Source organism: Trachypithecus francoisi, unplaced genomic scaffold, assembly GCF_009764315.1.
Source record: "Trachypithecus francoisi isolate TF-2019V2 unplaced genomic scaffold, Tfra_2.0 Lachesis_group4, whole genome shotgun sequence".
In the NCBI taxonomy this organism is placed as follows: domain Eukaryota; kingdom Metazoa; phylum Chordata; class Mammalia; order Primates; family Cercopithecidae; genus Trachypithecus; species Trachypithecus francoisi.
In genome coordinates, this window is record NW_022681469.1 from 79,133,501 (window position 1) to 79,157,737 (window position 24,237).

At 38.4% G+C, this 24,237-nt stretch overlaps 1 long non-coding RNA gene across 2 annotated transcripts; it reads right to left on the reverse strand.

Annotated features, from left to right (window-relative positions):
• Positions 1-532: 532 nt before the first annotated feature.
• LOC117072960 lies at positions 533-24,188 on the reverse strand. 2 transcript variants are annotated; one of them, XR_004433034.1, is made up of 4 exons: positions 24,143-24,188; positions 14,172-14,270; positions 6,388-6,934; positions 533-2,838 (listed from the first exon to the last, which is right to left on the reverse strand). It is a non-coding gene; the product is annotated as an uncharacterized LOC117072960 (long non-coding RNA). The 2 variants fall into 2 exon arrangements; XR_004433033.1 differs by lacking the exon at positions 533-2,838 and having other exon boundaries at positions 6,283-6,934.
• Positions 24,189-24,237: the final 49 nt, after the last annotated feature.

Sequence of the window (24,237 nt, forward strand, 5' to 3'; positions counted from 1 at the left end):
TCAACTCAAATTTAAAGCTGGCTTTTAAAAATTACACCATTCACTGAAAATGGATTATAAATTGGTTTAACTTTTCTGGAGGGCAATTTGGCAATATATGAAACACCTTTAAAACATTTATGACCAATTTTGGAAAGTATACATATGTGTAGAAATAAGAAGGAAACACAAACGTTCATGTGGCTGCCACTGAGTGGTAAGTTTACAGATGATTTTTATTTTCTTTTTAATATTTTCCATAGTTTTTTAAAACAGGCCTAATTACATTTATTTAAACACAAAGAATGTGAAGTAACCTGTTATTTCAGAATATGGACAAATTCCAGTCAAAAATATCCGCTAGAAGCTTGAGAGGTGGGAAAAGTAGTTTGGGGGATTTATTTGCTCTCTCAAGGTGATGAAAAGAAAAATATCGAATCAAAGAGTCTGAGTTATGGAATTCTCTGCTTCTGGGGTTCTAGTGCAGCCCCATTGGCCCGGAATTCAGGAAAAAAAAGATACAAGGCATAAAATCCCACAGAAAGTTACATAGTTGCAACAGGACATTTAGCATTTATTGCTTGTTCTTCTAATTAAACCTCTAATTCAACTCACTAGGCCCTTGCCTGCTAGCTTTAGTGAGTAAAGTTGAGGCCCTATGACTGGACTTAGCTTGATTTAATGTCATGTTCATTGAGGAGAATGGTTGGACATTTTTAAAAAAAACATGAGCATAGGAAATACCTGGAGTCATTTTTAACACTAGTCTGAACATGTAGGATAAAGGAATGTGTGTTACTGAACTGGGATTGCCAATAGATATTTAACCCAATGTGATTTGGTGATGATGTTCTTTCTTCAGATTTAATTTCATAATTTCCTCACTTATCTCAGACCACTCCGTCAGTTCTCTTTCTGCCTTAACTGGTTCCTCTAAGTAACATGGGATAAGTCACTTAACCTCTGCTGTATCCTTTCAAAAATAGGCCTTTGTCATGGAATTTCCTCTCTCTAAATATCTCTAAAGTTCTGTTGGTGTGAAGAATTAGTAAGTCTCTTCTGGTTATATGAATTTAAGAAAACACTTAGGTTAAAGAGGGAATATTGAATTTTAATAGTCCTCCCTTAAAAGGCTTTACAACAGATTTTTTAGCTAGATGAGGTGGGAATATATATGCTAGCACCAGATTCCACTTCTCAGTCATCCAGCAGTTACAGCAAGCCAGGAGCTCTGCCTGTGCCTGAGTTGGCCATGAATAGACAAGTGAGGACTGCAGAGGCAGGAAATACGGGGTTAGGTTGATTTCCCTCTATTAGCAGCAGCTTAAACCGGCATGCTGGGCAGCACTGTCTCCTATTGGCTACAGCTGCTGAGAGCAGCAGGCTGAGGGTTGACCTATATCTGTCAGGTGTAGGTCAAACCCTGAATTTGTTTGTTGCAAACTTCAGTCTTCTAGAACGCCAAGTTTCACTTGTGCTCAACCACATACAATATTTGTATCAGGATCTGTGATATCCTCCACCTGCGAAGAGCTTGCATCTGTGGGTTTCCCTCTCTGGATTCTTTTGCTTTCTTTCTCGCTGCCTCTCCCTCCTGTCACCCTCTTGCCATTTTTGTCCCCTGCTTCCGTGTCATCCCCTGGCTGAGAAGGGTTGAGATGGTCACAGCTGTGCTCCTTCTAGTAATCACAGTAACACCAGCCCTTCTCTGCCTGCCCCAGTTTCCATCTGACCAAGCTATGCCCATTCCTTTCAGTTGCAGTTGTTGCCCCAGGTTGGCACAGCCTGTGCACATATGTGCTCTTCTGGGCCACCATGGGTTTCAGAATGTGTCAGTTGCTAATTACAGCTGCAGCTGTGGACAGAAATACAGCACACATTCAAAATATGGGTCCTAAAGTTCCTACACAGTAAATGTTTCTTGATAGTTTTAAGGCCATTTTCTTTCTTTTTTTAAAGATAGACTTTAAGTATTTAGACATGTATTTTTCTAGATGAGAGAATAAACGACTTGAATTTTCATTTATTCAGCCACCATCTGTGACAAAGGTCCTTTCCCTCTGCCTTTGGTCTCAATCGATATATGTATGTTGTTTTGGGACTTCATTGGTATTATGTTTGTATTTATTTACACTGATATCACAATGCGAAACTTATCGTAGTCAGTTCTGCCTCCATGCTGAAGCATCAGTACACTGTGGGCTTCCACTTACAATGCAGAAACTGCATTCCATGACCCGTTATCATTTCTTCAACGAGGCCTTGTAGTAATAGTAAAGAAGCCCAAATGATGGAAAAATTATTCTAGCACCTCAGGTCCCCAAGCATACAAACTACATCATGGTAATTTGAGATGGAAAAGACCTATTAAGTCATCCCACTGATTCTCTGAGGACCTGTGGTGTTTTTTCCCTCTCCGACATGCCGATCTACTTTTTAATGCCTTTTCCAATTGTAAATGGCGCAAGTGATGGGGTTTCCACCCTTCCCAAGGGATGATGCCGTACAGCCTATAATAGATCTCTCCATTAGGGCATGTGACTCGTTCAGCTGCCTAAATCATCTTTGTTTTGACTTTCATTTCCATCACTCCTCCTGCTGTCCCCTTGGACACTAAATAATTTCTCTCTGTGCCCGCTATTTACACCCTTCAAGTACTTGTGACCGATGAGCCAGTCCCGTTAGAGCCACGTGGTCATGCTGGGAGACTTGTCTCTTTCGTCTTCCCTCTGAAGGCAGTCCCTTCAGACTTATAAATCATATTTGTTGCTCTTCAATGAATGCCCATCAGTTTCTTAATAATTTGCCTCATTTCTTTGTTACTGACGCTGCTCAGGAAAATCCCCTTTGTCTCCGTTGCTGCAAAACAAGAAGATGATGGTAGTAGAATCTCTGCTAACAGAAAATAAAGCGGAGCTTTTCAGCTACCAGGTATCTTCCTACCCAGGACAATGGAATCATCTAATCAGTTATCTTTAACTCTCTTACTTGGGGTGCACAATTGCTATGTTAACAGGTGTTAGGTGTGCATGTGGAGACAGGGATCGTTCATCTATATTTTATCTGGCCAGCCTTTGTTGTGGTGTATTTAGTTAATGCCCATTAGCTGTTTAAGTCATATTTCCCCACCAACCTCAATTCCCAGTTGGAAAAGCTTCCTTGAACTCCCTCAAGAGAATGCTAACCTCCTCCTTTCCATTAATACACCCATGTTTACTGATACTAAATTGTGTGACATCAGCATCTTTGTCAGAGGAGGAATTCCTTTGTTATGAGAGAGGCAGAGTGTGCCCTTTACCTTGAATGAACATGATTGGTACTGCAAACCAGGATATTCTGGCAGTGGGTTTTGTAATTCCAGGGTCAATAGTGTTCAGCCTGTCCCGTCTGTACCCCTCTCCAGGGCCTACTCCCTGGCTACTCTGTGTGCTTATACACCATCTAAAGTACTGACTTTAATAAGGTCTGGCCTACTGTGCTCATTGTTCATATTTATGCAATAATAATAATACCAACATAGTGCTTCACAAACTGTTTTTGTCTAACTGCATCATCCTATTTAGTAGTCACAACCATCCTGTAAGGAAGGAATTATCATCTTTCTTTCACTAGGGAGGATACTGAGACTTAGAGAGGTTCTATTGCCCCAAATTTCACAAACATTCAGTAAATTCTACTTTGGAGTCCCTCTTGTCATCTCTCTGAAATCACTGGAGAACATGCTTTGTGAGCAGTATGTGAAGAGGTACTAACTGCATTTAAGTTCCTAAAGTCACTGAAATGATGGCCATGGCATAATGTTTATCTGTGTTCTCCTTTTGGCAAAAATAGAGTAGCTAGACATCATCCACAGTTTTATATGAATCCTATTATCAGTAGGATAATTCAGTTGTTATTCGATGACAGAAAGAGTATATAAAAATTTATATGACATAGCTTGCTATCTCTTCCTAAACAATAATGTAATATTATTAGGCATGGACTAAAAGTAAGCTTATCTATTCAAATGCCAATTCAGACCCTAAGGGTATCTGTTTTTCCTGCAAAGCTGATGAGATTATACACCTAAGATGAAAGAAGAAAGCTATATTTCAATAAATGTTAATAACATGATTTGAAGAAGCAAAGAACTGAAAAATACTGACTTTTATTTATGAATAATATAAAAAGCAGAAATGTAATTTTCTACAAATACATGGTGGTAAAGAAGGCACAGCATCCTAAAATCGTGTTAATAGCTAAGCAAAAGACATTTTATTTATTCTACAACTGATTTTCAAATAGGCTTACCAATATTTTAAATTTGGCATAAATGTGGTTATGGTAGGAGAAAAGCCTGTACTAAAAGGGTTTTATCCTTAAACTGAAGTGACATCAAATAAATAAATGACTCTTCAGTTCCAGCATTCTGAAAAAAAACCCAGGTCAAGAAAATTATGCATTTTGTTGTTACCTCTACCAGTAGTCCATTCCTTCTTATTGCTGAGTAGTATTTTATTGTATAGATAGTACACAATTTGTTTATACATTCACATGTTGATGGACATTTGGCTTCTTTCCAGTTCTGGGGTATTGTAAATAAAACTGTTATGTATATTTGTATGCAAAACAAAGAAGAAAAAGAAAATTATGCATTTAAGTGAATTGCCCTCTTCTGTGGCCTGGCCAGAGAAGGCAAATTGCAAGTGTATGCATATATTGTCAACACATAGAAATGTGTAGAAGTCACCATGTCTATCAATAGGGAGGGAAGAATTATTTCTTTTATATTAGCTTGTGGGCCCCCACTGTCTCATGTAGGGCTAACTCTAAATTGGGCTTTGTGGCTGGACTGGATGGTGCCTGTAACTTTGTAGGAAAAAAATTACGCCAATGCATCTTTGAAGATACATCCTTAACTATGCCAGCTGTACCTTACAGTACCCACTGTTTAACTGTGAATAAAAAGGGGGGGGGGAAATGCTATCATACTTATTGCTTTTTAAAATTACTGCAAATGCAATACATGCTTACTATGGCAAAATTTAGAAACACAGATGAGGAAAAAACAAACTCAGATACTTTTCATTCCAAAATAACAACTTTTGACACACCCTTCCAAGCCTTATCTACATACCTGTATATGATATGTGTGTGTGCATATATATTCATCTTTTTAAAACAATAAGTTTTGGGTTTAAATCTGCCATAGTACTAACTAATTGACTACTTTGTTCCTTTAACTTAAGCTCTCTGAAGCCCTTATTGAAGAACTGATGCTGTTTTGGGCTGATATAAATAGGGTGACAAAAATACTTTAGTTATGTTTTAAAAAATACATTTACTTTACATGAATCTTATGAGGTTATAGGTCTTTTAAAAGTACAAGACCTTTTACAGTCAAACCATGGATAAATATAATGCCTAGAAAATGTATTATATCTGTTATTATGGACATTATTAAGGTAAATGAATATTTTCCAGGGGTTGCAGTGTGTCATTGAATTCTAGCACAATACAAAGGGACTTTTTTCTTGGCACCACTTAAAATAATGGCACAATTTATGATGGTATCTTAGATTTGATGAAGTATTTAATCAAATCATGAGGTACTGGATGAACTGTCTTCAATAGGGACATCATAGAAGTTTTAATATTTGTGAATTATCTTAGGATAAGCTGGAAAATGCTAAAGAAACATTTATGAGAATGTCTGGTCTTGTGAGCAAAAAGGAAAAGCATTGTCAGGAGGAACTTTAAGCTTTAAGTGGTTCCAAGAAAAAGGATGCTGCCAATTAAACAACAACAAGCCATTCATTTAAAATTTTATCCAAATTTCAGGGCCGGGTGCAATGGCTCACACCTGTAATCCCAGCACTTTGGGAGGCCAAGGTGGGTGGATCACCTAAGGTCAGGAGTTCAAGACCAGCCTGGCCGACATGGTAAAACCCAGTCTCTACTAAAAATACAAAAATTAGGTGGGCGTGGTGGCAGAGGCCTGTAATCCCAGCTACTGGAGAGGCTGAGGCAGGAGAATTGCTTGAATCGGGGAGGTGCAGGTTGCAGTGAGCCGAGATTGTGCCATTGCACTCCAGCCTGGGTAACAAGTGTGAAACTCCATCTCAAAAATAAATAAAATAAAATAAAATTTTATCCACATTTCAGAGATGTTAAAATGTAAAAAGTCTCTTATAATAAATAAACCATGGCATTTATTTAACACCTACACATTTCATAGACAATATTCAGTCATATACCATGAACAGATTTTTAGCACCCACTACATAATAGGTTATGAACAGAGAAGTTCCAAATTAGAATGGCTATCTTTGACATTTAATTCATTTATTTATTTTTGGATTGAAATAAGAACAAAAATGTTCATATTTTAACATTTATGGTTCTATAGAGAATATTCTGTTTCCACACCTTACATTGCAGTCTCTAAGTGGGAGCAGAAGTCTTCCATGTGATCTTGAGTGTCTTTATCTCCTTGTAATTTGTCCTCAGAGATAACAAAATTCTCAGTTAGACTGCCCTTTTACCTTAAGAAGCATGACTCAGTTCTTTCCTTGCATCTTCAGGCTGCCAGTTAGTGACTTAATTCAGTTTTAATAAATTCATCAGGCTTGGAAAATGCAGATTCATTCCAATTTATGTGTATTATATCTTTTGCTGGGCCAGTCTAATCACCAGATTTTACAGATGAAGAATGTGAAACTCAAGCCAGTTAACTGATTCGTCTCTAATCATTGAGAAGGGGTTTTTTCCCTGTCACAGATAGTCTGTCCAACACAAAGTCCTGTTCTCTTGAAGCCTCCCTTAGTCTTAATAGATCCAAATATGTTCTTTCAGTTGCCTGAGAAATCCATTTTCTTCTAAATTTTCTGAAATTAAAATTCATCCCCTTTTTAACATTCTGCCCTGTATTGGCAGATCCTGTCTAGTTTCCAAATTTGCAGTCATACATTTTTCCCTAGGGAAGAGAAAGAGATATCCCCTATTTATCCACAAGAGCAAACTGCTACCTGGAATATATACATACAACCACTACTTCGTCAAATATAAATTAGCTCTAAGTGGGAGAAGGTAAGGGAACAACCTTTCATAGACTCCCATCCTTTCCCCTTTGAATTTTTACCTTGAATTATCTTGCTTTCTTGCTTTAAAATGGATTATCTGTAAACCATGTGATAGAAACAGAAAGAAACATAAAATAAATGTTTAAAATGTGAAATTTTGATTAAGTTAAAGAATCACACTGAGCCTATGCAAGAAAGTATGGGACCCTATCATCACTGGTGGAACCAGTTTATCCAGCTGTGTCCTAAATGATTATGGTTTATTGAGCCACCTCTGAGTACCTCCCCGTCTTCCCCAGTGTCCTGCTTCCTTGGGCCAAAAATAAACCTGTTAGCTGGAAAACAAGCTAGATGAGTGTATTAGTCCATTTTTGCATTGCTATAAAGAACCGAAGACTGGGTAATTTATAAAGAAAAGAGGTTTAATTGGCTCACAGTTTCACAGGCTATACGGAGCATGATGCTGGCATCTGCTCAACTTCTGGAGAGGCCTCAGGAAACTTACAGTCATGGCAGAAAGCAAAGGGCAAGCCACCACCTCACATAGCCAGAGCAGAAGGAAGAGAGATATAGTGGGGAGGTGCCACACACTTTTTTTTTTTTTTGAGATGGAGTTTTGCTCTTGTCGCCCAAGCTGAAGTGCAATGGTGCGATCCTGGCTCACTGCAACCTCTGCCTCCTGGATTTAAGAGATTCTCCTGTCTCAGCCTTCTGAGTAGCTAGGCAAGGCTTGACATAACCCAGAACAATATTGAGGTCAGGTGCTGTGGCTCATGACTGTAATCCCAACACTTTGGAAGGCTAAGGAGTTTGAGACCAGCCTGGGCAACATAGTAAAACCCCATCTCTACCAAAAATACAAAAAATTAGCCAAGTGTGGTGGTGTACATCTGTGGTCCCAGCTACTAGGGAGGCTGAGATGGGAGGATCACCTGAGCCTGGGAGGCAGAAATGGCAGTGAGCAAAGATTATGCCAATGCATTTCAGCCTAGGTGACAGAGTGAGACTGTCTCAAAAAAATAGAAAATAAAATATATTGAGACAAGTCTGTGGTGTGTGTGTGTGTCCAAATGGACAATGATATTTGCAAAGAACTTAGATGTGCTTTTTCTTTGTATTATAGTAAAGGACATAGCTAAATTCAAAGCTACTTTTAATCACAAATAAAACTAAAAATTATCTCCAGAGAGACAAATAAATAATTACATAAAAATAAAAATTCAAGTAACATTGTAATTACAGAGTTCTAACTTTTTATTGATATTGCAAACATTTTTGGTAATATAAACATAGGAAAAATGATTTTAAAAATTGAATTATATTATGACTTCATTTCCTGTTTTCATTACTCATTAAAACCTTGATAAGTATGGAGAATGAAATGAGCTATATAATTACAATGTGTCAAAGTTTCTTTTAGATGCCATCTACATTAACTGCAAGACTATTTTAAAACTAAGTATGTGTGCCAGGTGGCTGATAGGAAATTCTTAGATCGACAACCATTTTTTTGCAGAATTTTTCTGTTCTTTAGCTAACAATAAGAACATAACTACCAAGATAACATTTATTGAGTGCTTACTATGTTCCAGGCACTGAGCTAGGCCTAGCTTTAAAAGTATGATTTTATTTACATCTTAAGCTGTAAGAACCCCATGAGCTAGGTATGATTATTATCTTCATTTTATACACATAGTATCATGTGCTTAGCTGTGTGTCTTCTGTGTGCCTTCTGAGTAGAGGGTTTTAGGCAAGGGCTAAAAGAATTCTGATAGTTGTATATGATAGTTTAGCATAATAAGAAATTATGGCCAGATGCAGTGCCTCACACCTGTAATCCCAGCACTTTGGGAGGTTTAGGTGGGCAGATTGCTTGAGGTCAGGAGTTCGAGGCCAGCTTGGGCAACATGGCAAAACCCCATCTCTACAAAAAATACAAAAGTTAGCCAGGTGTTGTCGTGCATGCCTGTTGTCCCAGCTACTCAGGTGGCTGAGGTGGGAGGGTCACGTGAGCCTGGGAGACAGAGGTTGCAATGAGCCATGATTGTGACACTGCACTCCAGCCTGGGCAACAGAGTGAGACCTTATCTCAAAAAAAAGAAAGAAATTATATGAAAAGCTAATTTTATTTCCAGTGTTGGACAGAGTGACAGTTTGCTGCTAACAGTGGGCTCTATGCTATTTAATAAATTCTTCCTCACCCTATACAAAATTCCATTCCTAATATAATGTTATTCTATTCTTTTTTTTTTTTTTATTTTGAGGCGGAGTCTCGCTCTGTCGCCCAGGCTGGAGTACAGTGGACGGATCTCAGCTCACTGCAAACTCCGCCTCCCGGGTTCATGCCATTCTCCTGCCTCAGCCTCCCGAGTAGCTGGGACTACAGGTGCCCGCCACCTCGTCCGGCTAGTTTTTTGTATTTTTTAGTAGAGACAGGGTTTCACTGTGTTAGCCAGGATGGTTTTGATCTCCTGACCTCGTGATCCGCCCGCCTCGGCCTCCCAAAGTGCTGGGATTACAGGCTTGAGCCACTGCGCCCAGCTGTTATTCTATTCTAAATTTTAAAACTTTTGCAGAAAATCATTTTACGTGTGTGTGGTATGTGCAAAGCATTCTTTCTAGTAATATATGTAGGACATGTTCAGTTTAGAAAAATGTAAAGAAGCCCAGAGATGAAAATAAAAGTCATCCTTTATCTCATTAACCACAGGGAACTACTATTAATGTTTTGGCATATGTTCTCTCAGTTGTTTTTATATATGCATATGTAAATATATATTTAAATTCAATTAGAAACATACTTTACAGTTGAGTTTGGTTTTTCTGGTTTTTTAAATTCACTTGATAATATGTCATCGACATTTTCTTATGTCATTAAAATTTCTTCCACATAATTCTAACAATATCACAAAATTTCATTATATGGATATACTCTATAATTTATTAGACTAATTTCTTAATGTTGGATATTTAAGTAGGTGGAGGAAACTTTAAATATAAATAGCTAAAGTCTTACTCATGCTATAGGCCTCAGATCTTTAATGATTAAAAAAATGTGCCCAGTAAAAGCCTTGGACTAAAGCTCTATTGATCTGAATTTTAATCTAAAATTGCAGGGCTGAAGGTGGCCTCAGAGGAATATAGTCCATTTTTCTATTTTCAGACAGGACTGTATCACTATCCTAGATGTATGTCTCTAGAAACTATTCTTGAATTTAATGATAGCAGAAGGTTTCATAACACTGCCCAATGTAGCATTACAGTGAGTTGGTCCTGTAGCACAGACTCTGGAAGTAAATAGACCCTAAGACTAAATACGAGGTAAAGGACTTTGACCTTGACTTTTCTACCTCCTCATTCTTGGTTTCTATCAGTCTTGCAGGGTATCTGTGAAGATTCCATGAGATAGTATACATAGAGTGCATAGCAGTGTGAATGCTGAACATATGCTTTTATTTACCCTGTTCCTCTTAAATCTTTAACTAATTTCCTTACATTCTTTCTATGATGAAAAATCCCCAAACACCGATATCTCCTCCTTGAACTTCTTCTGCAAACTAAATAAAGCTAAATCATTTGACTTTTTCTAGAGTCTACATTCATAATTCTTTATTAAATGTAAGACCATCCTAAATTGTAGAACCCCAAATTAGGCAGGATTTATTATAATTGCTCTGGGTGGTGATAGAGATTGTGGTGTAAGGTATAAGAGTACACCTTATGCATTGTTATGTTGATGCCACTATAGCAAGAACTTGCTGGATTCTTATTTTAATTTCTTTCTTTCTCTCTTTTTCTTTCTTTCTCTCTCTCTTTCTCCTTTCCTTTCCTTCTTTTCTTTTAATTTTTTTTTTTTTTTTTTTGCAGACATGGGATCTCACTCAGGCTGGAGTGCAGTGGCACTATCATAGCTCACTGCAGCCTCAAACTCCTGGACTCAAGTGATGATTCTGCCTCAGGCTCCCACATAGCTGGGACTATAGCCATGCACCACTACACTTGGCAAATTTTTAAATTTTTTATTAGAGATGGGGTCTTATTATGTTGCCCAGGCTGGTCTCAAACTTCTTGTCTCAAGCAATCCCTCCTGCCTCATCCTCCCAAGTTGTTGGGATTACAGGTGTGAGCCACAATGCTTGGCTTGAATTCTTACAAAGAACTTATGATGTAATTAACTCGGGTTGTACTTGTAGGCCATCATGACAAGGATGACTGCTTTTCTGTACTGTACTTATTTCTTGGTTCTGATTCTTTATCTTACTTAGAAGCAGCTCCTTCATTGTTTCAAGTTGGTTTCATTAATTTGAGTCAGTTTTACTCCTATGGTGTTATCTACACACTCTTTTTTGTTACTTGTTTTGTTAATTTTGATTACATTTAGAGGCAAATGAATTTATGTGTGCTTCCTCAGATCAAGGTGAAACCATGACACATCTATGTGGTAAAGTATAGCTATGACATAGAAATAAAGGGTACCTCTTTTTAAGCAGTTTTCTCTTAATGTAAGTCCAATAGTGCTGAAATTGTCTTCAGACTTACAAGTTTGAGTATATTTTAGTATGTCATCTGTGTGGATTATGAATTTGTAGGCTTTGGGTCTGAAAGCTGTAATTATCAATGTTTGAAAGACATCTGTGAAGTTGAGGATATGGAGACAATTAGCCAAACGTTAGATATATAATTACCACACCCTGCCTTCCTATCAGGAACTCTGGATATTTAAAACAAATTAGGACCTTTAGACAGGCCCTTCTCTTATCGGGGTGCATCATCGGGTTGCCCTGAATGTAGGTAATCAATCTCTTAGGCAGTAAGTGTCCTCTCTTGCATATACTATTAGCTCACAGGTCTTTCACAGACCAAGGTGGAAAAGATCCATGCCTCTCAATTACATCCCTGGCTCTTGCTACAGAGGCAATTTTTATAGTGAAGAAAAAACACTGGGGAAAAAAGTCACCCAATTTTTATAGTGAAGGAATCAGAAGACCTGACTTCTACTTGTAGTCTCTCATGTGCTATCTGTGACCCCAGCCAAGGTTGTGGGCCTCCATTTCCCCATCTGCCAAATGGAGACAGCATACATGTTCTAACGTCACAGAATTGTTGCCGTGATACAAAAAAGTCATAGATCTGAAAGTGCATATAAAAGTTCCGTGAAGTTTCTATAAAACCCAGGAAGTAGGGAAAAAATCATGCAGAGTCACATCATTTCCTTGGAATTTTGAACATTTGTTTCTCTTCCCATCTATGGCTAAGTACTACACATATATGTTTTTGATATTTATGAAACCATTGAGTACATAGTTACACTATGAATAGTTATGACTGGAAAGTATTGAGAAAAATGACAAAATTCCTTGTTATTGATAATTAATAAAGGAACTAATCCTTTCAAGGGTAAAGTTACTTAGACTTGGCTCACGGCACTTATGCTCTAACTGATTTCCTTTTAAGAAAACTCCTGAAGAGTTTTCTAAGCACAAGTGAAGCGAGATTGGACCCTGAGTACGGAAAGTGGGCAGCTAAAGCTTCTTTCCTCAATAACAAGTTTAAGTGCCTTATTTATTTTTGTATTATTAAGTGACATTTGTAAAAATACTTTGTTGAGTAATGGTGCTGTGGCAAAACTAAAGTTTATTTAGGACACGGCTCCGCCCAAGGTGAGCAATTAAAGCAGGTATGTAAACCTACTCCCCTGGGCTCCTCCAGGCAACCTCTTGAGTAGTGCTAGAAATGAAAAAGGGTGTGGGGCAAGGCACATGGCATGGCTGGGGGTGAGAAGAAGTTGGAAGGGCAAGAGGAGGCCCTATGAAAGAATGAAAAAAGTGTGAAGGTTGATAGGGAATCTATAACTAAAAATGGATTCTAACTGATGACTGATATCACCATGTCAAGTTAATACAAATTTAGGTGGCATAAGATTGATTAAAAAACAAACAACAAAAACATTCTTTTTCCCACACGGTATAATAATAGCCATCTTATTTTAAATGTAGCCAGGAAGGGTTGTGTGTGTTCGTGTGATCAGGTTTCCTCACTTCCCACACCTGGGGAAGTATCAGCTAATATTGGTTTAGCACTAATTTATACCTGATGGTCAGGATCAACTAGAATGGAGAAAAACTGGTACAAATTAGAGGGGCTCTGTGGTCCCAGAAAGCAGTTTGGGCTGCGACTATTGTGTATCAATACAAATCAGTTTTTCTAGGAGGAAATGGAAAGAAATTTTTCAAGGACCCGAATCTATTCTCAGCCGCTGTACTGCTAGTGTGCTCAAGATTTTGTTTAAAAATGTTAGGAATGGATAAGATCAAGTTGCATTCTTAGATTTTACTATGTTTAGTTTATTAATCTGAGAGTTAAGCAAACTAGAAGCAGAACAGGCTTTAAAATATCTGACTCATTATTATAAATAATAACTGTTAGCCAGTCAGGTCCATTTCCCTTTTCCTCAGTGAAATTTGCTATAATTAAAAAAATCTATAACCCAGTCTCATATTTTCAAATACCACTGTAGATTATTTGGAACCATAGAATTAGATACAAATCATGTAAAATGAATAGACCTCTTAGATATTTTTTTTTTTTTTAATTCTACAGGTAGAATTTTAAAAGCTGTTTTCTTTTGGTAATTTCCATGAATTGATGTCAGGTATCAATGTTTCTATGTATTTGGCTGAAAATGGAGATAATATTTTGGGCCTGCAATTATACTTGGTAAACTTTTATTTATTTCTAATCTACTGTTTCGCAAATTTGCCTGATCATAAAGATCACCTGAGGAACTTGTTAAAAATTATACAATCCTAACCCTCCGATCAGCAGACCAGCTGAATTAGACTCTCCAGGAAAGGGGACTGAAATCTGTGTTTTTAGCAAGGGACCCAGATACGCCTGATGGCCTCACATGTTTGGAAAATACAGTTTTGTTTCCTTGTCATATTCCTCATGATGCCAGAGCTCTTCAACCCTATATTCACTTCTGACTATCTTACTCTTCACTGATTGTACTGTTTTCTACTCCACCCTTTCTGTATTAATTTGTTTTGTGCTGCTGTAACAGAATACCATGGTCTGGGCAATTTATAATGTTACCACACACTGGGTAATTTATAATGAACAGAAACTTACTGGCTCACAGTTCTGGAGGCTGTGAAGTCCACTATCAAGGTGCCAGCAGTTGGTGAGGTTCTTCTTGTGGCATCATCCCATGGCAGAAGGTGTCACATGCTGGAAGAGCAAAGAGAGAGAGAGAAAGAGAGAGAGAGAGAGAATGAATAAGAGGAGTGAACCCACTCCCATGATAATGGCAATAATCCATTCATAAGGGCAGGGTCCTCATTACCTAATCACCACTTAAATGTGCCACCTCTTAATACTATTAACAATGGCAATTAAATTTCAGCATGAGAGGGTGGGGGCAGAAAGAAAGAAAAAAAATTCAACATGAGTTTTGGAAAGGACAAACATTCAAACCACAGCACCATCTAAGAAGTAAGGCACACTTAATCAGCCACTATGGCCTTTTGTAGCAGTGAGTGTCTGCTATGGTGGTAGTGGAAAGCAAGTCTTGGGCAGGGAGGTAAGGGATGGAATGAAGGGTTGGAAGTATGGTTCAGAAAAGTCTTTCAAGAGATTCTGATCTTCTCCTTGACAATTGGTTTGTAGATGACTTTGCTACCTTCTGAAGTGGCCACACTCAACCTCCCTTTGCTCTATCCAAAACTTTGTCTTACTTTTGACTTCTTATCCTCCTTCCTTCCTGTAGTAGAAGAGGAAACATTGTGCCTTTTTGTCAATGTTGTGCTCTTGATCAAATCCTCTAATGCTAATAGAAACTAAATCTATTAATCTTCCTCCCCATTCAAACACTTATTGATTTTTTTTCTCCTTTGGCTTCTTTGGCTTATGGTATATCAATAGGCATTTTTTTCTCTTTTCTTTTTTTTTTTTTTGAGACGGAATTTCACTCTTGTTGCCCAGGCTGGAGTGCAATGGCATGATCTTGGCTAACCGCAACCTCCGCCTCCTGGGTTCAAGCAATTCTCCTGACTCAGCCTCCCAAGTAACTGGGATTACAGGCATGGGCCACCACGCCTGGCTAATTTTGTATTTTTAGTACAGATTGGGTTTCTCCATGTTGGTCAGGCTGGTCTTGAACTCCCATCCTCAGATGATCTGCCCGCCTTGGCCTCCCAAAGTGCTGGGATTACAGGTGTGAGCCCCGTGCCTGGCCTCTCTTTTCTTTTAAACTAAACTAACATGTACTTTCTTTGGTTCTGCTGAACCCCAAGATCCCATTTTATTTCATGCCTTATTTTAACTGTTAAACTTCTTAAAAGGAATATTCTGCATTGATGCATCTACCTTCTTACCCATCTTGTTAACTTAGTTGTAATCTGGCTTCGATTGGGCCATATTTTATGAACACTATTGGCTTGAAGATGATCAGTGATGAGATCCAGTGCTTTTTGCTTAGCTCTTAGACTGCTTTCCCATTCAACAGCATGTGACATTACTGACCACTTTACCCTTTCCAAAGCTGCATCAGTTAGTGGTCATTTGATATAAGAGCAGAAACCTACTCAAATTATTGAAATGACAAAAGGGATCTGAGTATAAGACTATAGGAAACTTTCTCTCCCACAGAAAGTACAGTAGGACTGTACAAGGACTGGAATAATAAACGATGAAGCCATCAGCAACAAGTAAAGTTATAACAAGTAATTATTGAACATGTGGTATATCCTAGGAACTCCATAGGTGTTAAGTGATCAAGCAGTGAACAGAAGAGACAAACAAGGTCGCTACCTCCAGAGACTTTACAATCTAGTAGGAAAGAGTTGTCATTAGGAGGTAAACAAATGTCTATTGACAACTTTTAATGACCAAAATAGATGGAAAAAAACTGACTTAATGATAAATTATTATAGGTTATTAGTGACGGGTGAGGACTCAGGAAGGACATTCTAAGATGTGGCATTTCAAGGGAATTGAGGAGCAGGGAGGTAGAAGAAGTGATTTAGGCAGAGGATACACCCGTATGCAGGCCATGCAGGAGTGTTTCAGGGGAAGCGAAAGGAGGCATTGTGGCTGGAACTGAAAAGGGGAGGAGGAGAGTACAGCAAAAGTAGTCAGGTATTTTAAGGACTTTGGATGTCATTGCAACGTTATTAGAAGACACTGAACCCCCCCTTTTTTTTTTTTTTTGAGACGGAGTCTCACTCTGTTGCCAGGTTGGAGGGAAGTGGCATGATCTCGGCTCACTGCAACCTCCACCTCCCTGATTCAAGTGATTCTCCTGCCTCAGCCTCCCGAGTAGCTAGACTACAGGCACGTGCCACCATGCCCAGCTAATGTTTGTATTTTTAGTATTGACAGGGTTTCACCATGTTGACCAGGATGGTCTTGATCTCTTGACCTCGTGATCCACCTGCCTTCGCCTCCCAAAGTGTTGGGATTACAGGCATGAGCCACCGCACCCGGCCAACACTGAACATTTTTAAGCAGGAAATGTGGCTCAACATATTTCCAAGTTTACCCTGACTGATAAGTAGAAACTAAATGAAAGAAGACAAGAGTAGAAGCTGGGAGACAAGTTGAGTAGCTGCAACAATAGATTAGGTAAGAGACGACAGTAGTTTGACTTAATGTAACAGCAGAAGAGATGGAGAGAAGTGGATGGATTAGACATCTATTTATCAAGAACAAATGAGAGGACTAGCTGATGGGTTGGAGGGGGTGATGGTGGAGAGAAAAATGAGAAATCAAAAGTATTGTCTAGGTTTCTTGTTTGGAATAACTGGATAGATGGTGAAACCATTTACTGAAATGGGGAAAAAATGGGGACAATTTTCTCAGAGGTTAAGAGAAAGCAGGAATATGGAAACTAAGATTTTAGTCCCATTTTAGACACATTCACTTCAAGTATTCATGGGGACTTGACATATCAAACAGACAACTAGATATACAAATATGAATCTTGGAGAGTTTCATTTAGGAGTTGCCAGCATTTTGTAGTATTTAAAGCCATGGGAATGTCTAAGATTATCAAGAAGATGAGTTTATAGAGAAGCAAGCAGAGAATAGAGCCCAATTTTTAGAGGGGACTAGAGGAGGAAGAGCCTGAAGAGCACTGAGCAGTAGTGGTTAGAGAAGTAGGAAAGAGAACAGGTGAGTACAGTGTCCTAGACTCCTATAGAAAATATTTTTTTTAAAGAAGTAAGCCTGACCAGCTATGTGAAAAACTGCTAAAAGCTGGAATAGGAAGAGGTCCCAGAAATACCCACTGGGTCTGGCAGTATGGAGACAGCTGATATTGATTAGCAGTTTTCAGTGGCATGAAGCCAGATTGGAACAGACTAAATAGGAAAATAGTAGATTAATAGGATTAAATAGGAAATCAGAAGTAACATGTAGATATCTCTGTCAAAAAGTGTTGCTGGGACAAGATCAAAGAATTTGGACCATAGATGGAAAGGGATGGCAGAAGAATCTTTGTTTTGCCTTTTAAAATAAATGTTGGCATAACAGTATGTTCAAACATTACTGGGAAAAATCAATAATTTGATGGATGAAGAAGATAGAGATAATAACTGCAGAAATGAAGTCCCTGAGAGACCAGAGGGACAGAATTTAAATCAGAAGTGGAGAAGATGGCTTTCGATAGGAAAGGAGAACATGTATTACCTGTACAGAAAGGAAAAAGAAATTGATCCAAATGTTGAAAAAATCATAGATTTGATGGTGGGACTATAGTGGAGATGTATTAGCAGGAATGGGGCTGGAGTTGGGGTGGTTTTGGAGGATTGAATAAAATGCATAAGAAACAAGATAATCATCATGGGAAAGTGAACTTCCTCTTAGGCTGTCTCCCTCTTTCTGGTCACCTGGTCTGATTTCTCCTTCTTTCTGTAACTCACTTCATTCTTTTCTCTAAGAAGGCAGGTTTCCTTTGCTTCTCTGTTCCCGTGACAGAAAATGGCCACTCCATGCACAAGTCTTTATAGAAAAACATTTTATTTCTCAATTTCAAATTCCCAAAGGAGAAAATTTAATTGGCCCAGCTTTAGTCAGTTGTTGAACTCAGGTGAAATCAACCATGGTCAGAGGATTTTGTACATACATAGCTGTCAGGCCCAAACCCTCTATGTGTTGGGGGAGGATTGGTTCTCAGAGAAGAGGGATATTAGTTTGTCAGATGCCCCATGAAGCATCTACCAAACTTATTTTCTGAGACTCTGAACTCCGTTTTGTTAAGGAGTACTTCTGCCCTGCCTTTCTAGTATTGTTTTCTTTCGGGTTTTTTCTTTTTTTTTTTTTTTTTTTTTTTTTACTTTTTCTTCCATGACTCATGTATAAATTTTCACAATTCTGTTTTTCACTCTCTTTTTATTTCTATGCTTTTCTCCTTTGCCAAGTTCGTTTGTGATCATGGCTTCAACTACCATATGGACATGGATAGCCCCCAAATCTATATCTCTTGTTTTCTCAACTTCACTGTCATTTAAAAGCTGTCTCCATTTGAATATTCTCTGGTTATTTTATTTATAGCTGAACTCATTATCTTTTCACCAAACCTCCTCCTTCCCTTAGCTGCCCTGTTTGTGTTAAAGCCATGACTGTCTTCTCAGGCATCCAAGCTTGAATCTTCAGAACTGTCTGGCGTTCTCCTTTCAAAGTCCACATGATCATCAGCTGAGAAGGAGCATGACTTTCACCTTATTTCCCTCTCCATGTCCTTTGTCATTCCCCTAACTCATGTCACCTAAACTAATGTGGAGTATTCTCTAAACCGTCTACATCATCTTCCAACCATCAATCTCTAATTCATGTTGTAAGCTATTCTTGAATTAATCTTCATAAAGCACAGCTCCACTCATGTTCTCTCCACCCATTCAAGAATCTTCAACAGCTCTTCACTGCATATCCAATAAAGTGCAAGCCTTACCTGGCAACCAAGGGCCTCCATGACCCGTCATCAACAGGCCAAGACTTATCTTCCATTAACCATAAGCCAAAGACAGACTGTCCAATCATCTTCTGCTTGGTTTTATGCATTCCTACCTACATGACTTCTTCATACGCTTCTTCCTGAAGCCTTTTCTCAAGTGAGCTTTCCCTTCCCTCACTTCCATAATACTCTATTTACATCTTTTTTTATGTAAGGCAAATCTGTAGATATGGCTTTCGCTTTTTCGGCATATCTTTTTACTCCTATTTACCAAAGTGTGAGAACAGGTAAACCCAACAGAGTGTAAAACAGTGTCTGACACTTCACAAACATTCAATAAGTAACCTGATAAGGAGTTGCTATGGCTTGATGCTAGTATTGTTGCTACTAAGCCCCCATTTAGGCTTATTAGGGGCATTAATATGGACCTTTTCAATAAGATGCTGAGTAGGGCACTCTGAAAATTGTGTTTCAAAAAGTTTAAAATAAGAAAAAGAAACTTCTCTAGTCCAGCACTGCTGATGAATTGATGGCACCCTAACAATAGTCCCTCAACACACTTACTCATGTGGCAAAAAATAAGATTTGGCCACATAGGAAGACACTTATGACATACTTTAATGACTTGAAACTCTCATTAAAAAATAACATTATAATAATCAAACATATTCCCTTCATAGGACTACTATTGCTTTCATGTATTATGAACACCCTGTTTGGGACTAAAACAAATAGAATGTCACAGCATGGAAAGAGAATATTTATAGTTCTTTGGCCCCCAAGTTTTACCTGTGAATGTGCTGACTTTATACAATATAGTCTTTTAGATAAATGGTGAGAGTATTATGCAGCAGCTTAAGATGCATAGGAGGTGCCACTGGTGTCATAGTTGGCAATTCGAGCTGCTGTAGAGATGAAAACTGAAAAACCAGGGGTTTTCATTACTGTTTTCTATTTTTGAGAAATAACTGTACACTTATTCTTGATGACCTTACCAGTTAAAAATAAAATATCTATTACTATTGCTTCTTCTGAACTTATTTTAGAAACAAAGTTTTCATTATTTACATATAATAGTCTTGCCTACTTAATTATCATTTATTTTCAGTTCCTTTACACGGGCCTCTTGAGAATAGCTCTTCTTAATAGTGAGAGAGAACTAAATACCAATCAGCAGATGTCACTCCTTAAGTGATCCTCTTCAGTTTGTTTATTTCAGTAGTCCTTTTCTTTCAACTGCCTTTTCTCCATTGCCAATTCTATTTTCCTTTTTCTTGGAGATAGGTTCCCACTCTGTCACCCAGGCTGGAGTGCAGTGGCGCGATCATAGCTCACTGTAACCTCAAACTACTGGGCTCAAGCAGTCCTCTGCCTCAGCCTCGCCAGTAGTTGGGACTACACCTGACCCCCATTTTCCATTTTCAACCTCTGATGAGCCTCCAGGAGCCAGTAGGTCTAACAACCATAATACAAGGTATTCTGTCTTTTTGAATGGCAGTTTCAATACAAATATCTGTGTGGTTTACGGTAACCACATCAGATATTTTTCTACTCTGCGACTCTGCTTTTGTATCAGAGATACACCTCTTACATTTCTTTTTTTTTCCTGAGGAAAAGCACAAGTTTTAGTTCATAAGACAAACACTGGCTAAAATTTGCCACTCTTAACAACATTAAACAAATATTTATTGATCATCTACCATATACTAAGCACTGTTGTGGAGATTCAGCAGTTACAAAACTGATAAAAAGTCTTCAAGGCTGTTCTATTCTAGACAGACAAAGCTAAAAATAATTATATTATGGTTTGGATGCTGATAAGTACTCTGGAAAAAGAGTAGGATAAAGAGCAGGAAAAGCCTAGGGGAGCTTACGATTTTTAAAAAAGTGTTCAGGAAAGCTCTCATCATGAAGGTGGTGACATTTGAGTAAAGACCTGATGGAAATGAGTCAGCAAGCCGTATGGATATCTGGACAAGAACCTTTCAGGCAGAGGGAACACCTTGTGCGAAGGTGCACGTAGGCTGTCACAAGCAGTGAGGAGTTTAATTTAAGCATCTGCCAGGGACGAAAATTCAGTCAAGGCTTTTTTGTGGTTGTTGCTATTAGGAATCAATCTACAAGAGAGTTTAATCTGCTTAAGATGAACATCAGTGCAGATCTGTTTAGTGTTCTCTCCCAGCCATGACCTCATTGCAAATACTGACAGCCTGGACTGCCTCTCAGATTTGGATGGGCCTTGGATGCTCAGCCAGGCAAACCCAGATGGAGCTAGAAGTGGAGGGTTTTGGTAGCTCTGTGGGCTCTGTGGCTTCTTCGTCTTATGATCTCTCCACATGGGGCTGCATATAAATCATATGTAACCAATGATTCCAAGTTTTAATTTAACCTAAAATGTAGTCTATTACCATATTTGCACTAAGAAGTAAATATAACAGGATTCTACCTCAGATTAGCTAATGGTAGATCCTTGTCTCACAGATAGCCACTGCATGGGGCTACTGAAACAGAAGTATTTCTCATGCCACCAAATTGTGCCTTCAATTTTGTCTTCTTTACACAGGACAACATAGTAAGAGGTCAGTGTTAACATTAAGCCTTACATAGGATTTTCAGAGATTGTTACACTTACATTCAACCAGTATGGAAAATCAGCACTAGGTCTAACTACCTCATAGCTAGCATAATAGCATAACAATGCTCTTCTAGCCTAGCAATCCACATCTCCTTCTAGGGGGTTTCCAATTTACTAAGAACATTTTCCTAAAGCTTCTATATATCCTTGGAGCTTACTATCATTCTCAATAAGAATAAAATATTATGAAGAACCCAACAAATGGACATTTGAAAGCAGGTACTGAGTTTAATTTATTTTAGGCCACCTTTGATTTGTTCGAAGCCTATATGCCTTAAATATGAAGATCGGTACTTACTTCATGAGAATAAAGGTTTAAGAGACAACTAAGGTTTCTATAGCAAAGAGAAGTGACTGAACTTCTGGATTGGTCATAATGACTTACCAGTAACTGAAAATAGTGTTTTAAGATCATACTAATTCTCTGTTTCTCTGTGTGGATTATTTAGATTTGCTTTAGATGTCTAAGTCAGCTGTGGTAGATTTGAACAAACACAGAAAGTCCTTAAAATATGACTAGATATGTTGTTTTAGATCCAAATGAGATCCAATTGATCATTGTGATTGTGACCGAGTATAAATTTAGAATTATTGTAACCTAATATGTTGAGGTCATTCCATAAATATATTTAGGAGTAGCTAGAGATGACATTTCTATAATGCAACTATGCTGTAATCAAAGCAACAACTCAGAAATTTACCAGCATGTAAAATAAAAACCTTAATTTTTTTTTTTTTTTTTTTTTGAGACAGAGTGTCATTCTGTCACCCAAGCTGGAGTGCAGTGGTGTGATCAAGACTCACTGCAGCTTTGATCTCCTGGCCTTTTGGGCTCAGGTGATCCTCCCACCTCAGCCTCCCTAACTGCGCCCGGCTAGTATTTTTGTATTTTTAGTAGAGATGGGGTTTTGCCATGTTGCCCAGGCTGGTTTCAAACTCCTGAGCTCAAGTAATCCCCTGCCCCTGGCCTCCCAAAGTGCTGGGATTACAGGCGTGAGTCACCACACCTGGCCAGCTTTACATATTTTTAATCTGTCAGATTTTTTGTTCTTGCTATTCTGAAAAAGTCACTGAAAAGAAATCATTTATCATTCTTTTTACACACAATATAATGCAGTTTTTAAATTAATGAGGTAGGCCAATTATATAAAATTTGAAAGAGTATAAAGTTTTTATTCATAATTAAAATATGTTATTCTGGAGCACAAAAAAAAAAGTAGTGGTCTGTCTTCATTTGTAGAATTTCCTTTAAACTGATGGAAACTTACCTCACAGATGAGATTTGTGGGCCACTGTAAATACATACTCTACAAATTATGTACCCCACAGCTTTGAGCTGCCAGGCACTATAGCAGAGGGCTTCCTCAGACTCTTGAGCCAGTCTTGAAATTTTTAGCTTCCCATATACTAACTGTGTGATCTCAGGCAAGACAGCTTATTTATGCCACAACTGAGACCACAGTAAGGATAATAATAGTATCTACCTTGTGGATTATATGAGGACTGAATGAATTAACACACATCATGTTCTTAGAATAGCGGCTGGCACATGGTGAATAAACATTAGCTATTATTCTAATATGTGGTAAACTGAGGAACTATGAAGTACTGCATGAAATTTTTGTATTTTTATTGAGTTTCATCATTTTTTTTTTTTTTAACTGAACCCGGTATGCTTTCTGGTCTGAACACACAAGGAAGCAAAGAAGGATGGCTCCTGTACGTGAAAGTGACCCCTGCATATAGTGCCTGAAATAAGAGGAAGTTTGTCAGTATGGGCAGACAGCACGAGTAGACCAATCTGACATTCTGCTTCTCTTTTAACCTCTTGACAATTAATGAAAGTTATCCGATGAAGATCCTTACACTAATTGCTTCTGATTAAGGTTTAAAACCTTGGTTTACTGTGGGATAAATTTAGATTTTTGATTGTCATCCAAAATCTTTGTACCCTTTCAGTTTCATTGCAGAATAAAAAACAAATTTACCACAATGGATTATTACATTACATCTGGTATTTATTCCTCTCAAGAAGCTATCTGCTTCGGAAAAGGCAGGGGCGCCCTTCATTAATATATCTAGCTGCTGGTGTAATGACGTAAAATTCCTTGTTGACCCCTGCTATTCAGGGTTATTGTCTTGGAACATAGAATTTGATAATCTCTTTTCACTGCATAATTACAAATGTTAGGCTGTAAAAGTATTTTACTTTGTTCAATACAGGTTCCAGACATTTTGCCTGCTCACCAGAAGTTCTTTTGATTAATAAGGCTACTGGTCACGAAAACTCAGCTTACTAAAATTAGAGGGGAAGAGATCCAGTTTTCTGGTTCTAACTAAAACATCCCACCGGATGCAGGTGTACTTGCAAATTAAAGTTTGCCTCATGAGTCCCGTCTCAAATCATACAGACGGCCCAGGAGGGTGGAGCCCCTGCAACCTGCCTTGCGTGTCTGGGGGTGTCGGGACACGCGCAGGACACACACAATCCAACTTTCCTAGTCTCGCTCTTACCTCAAGGCTGTCAACTTTTACGCTCCCCACTGCGCGCACAACCCCCACCTCACGCTGCCACCCCCTCTCGCCCCGCCTTCAAAGTAGGAAACGCC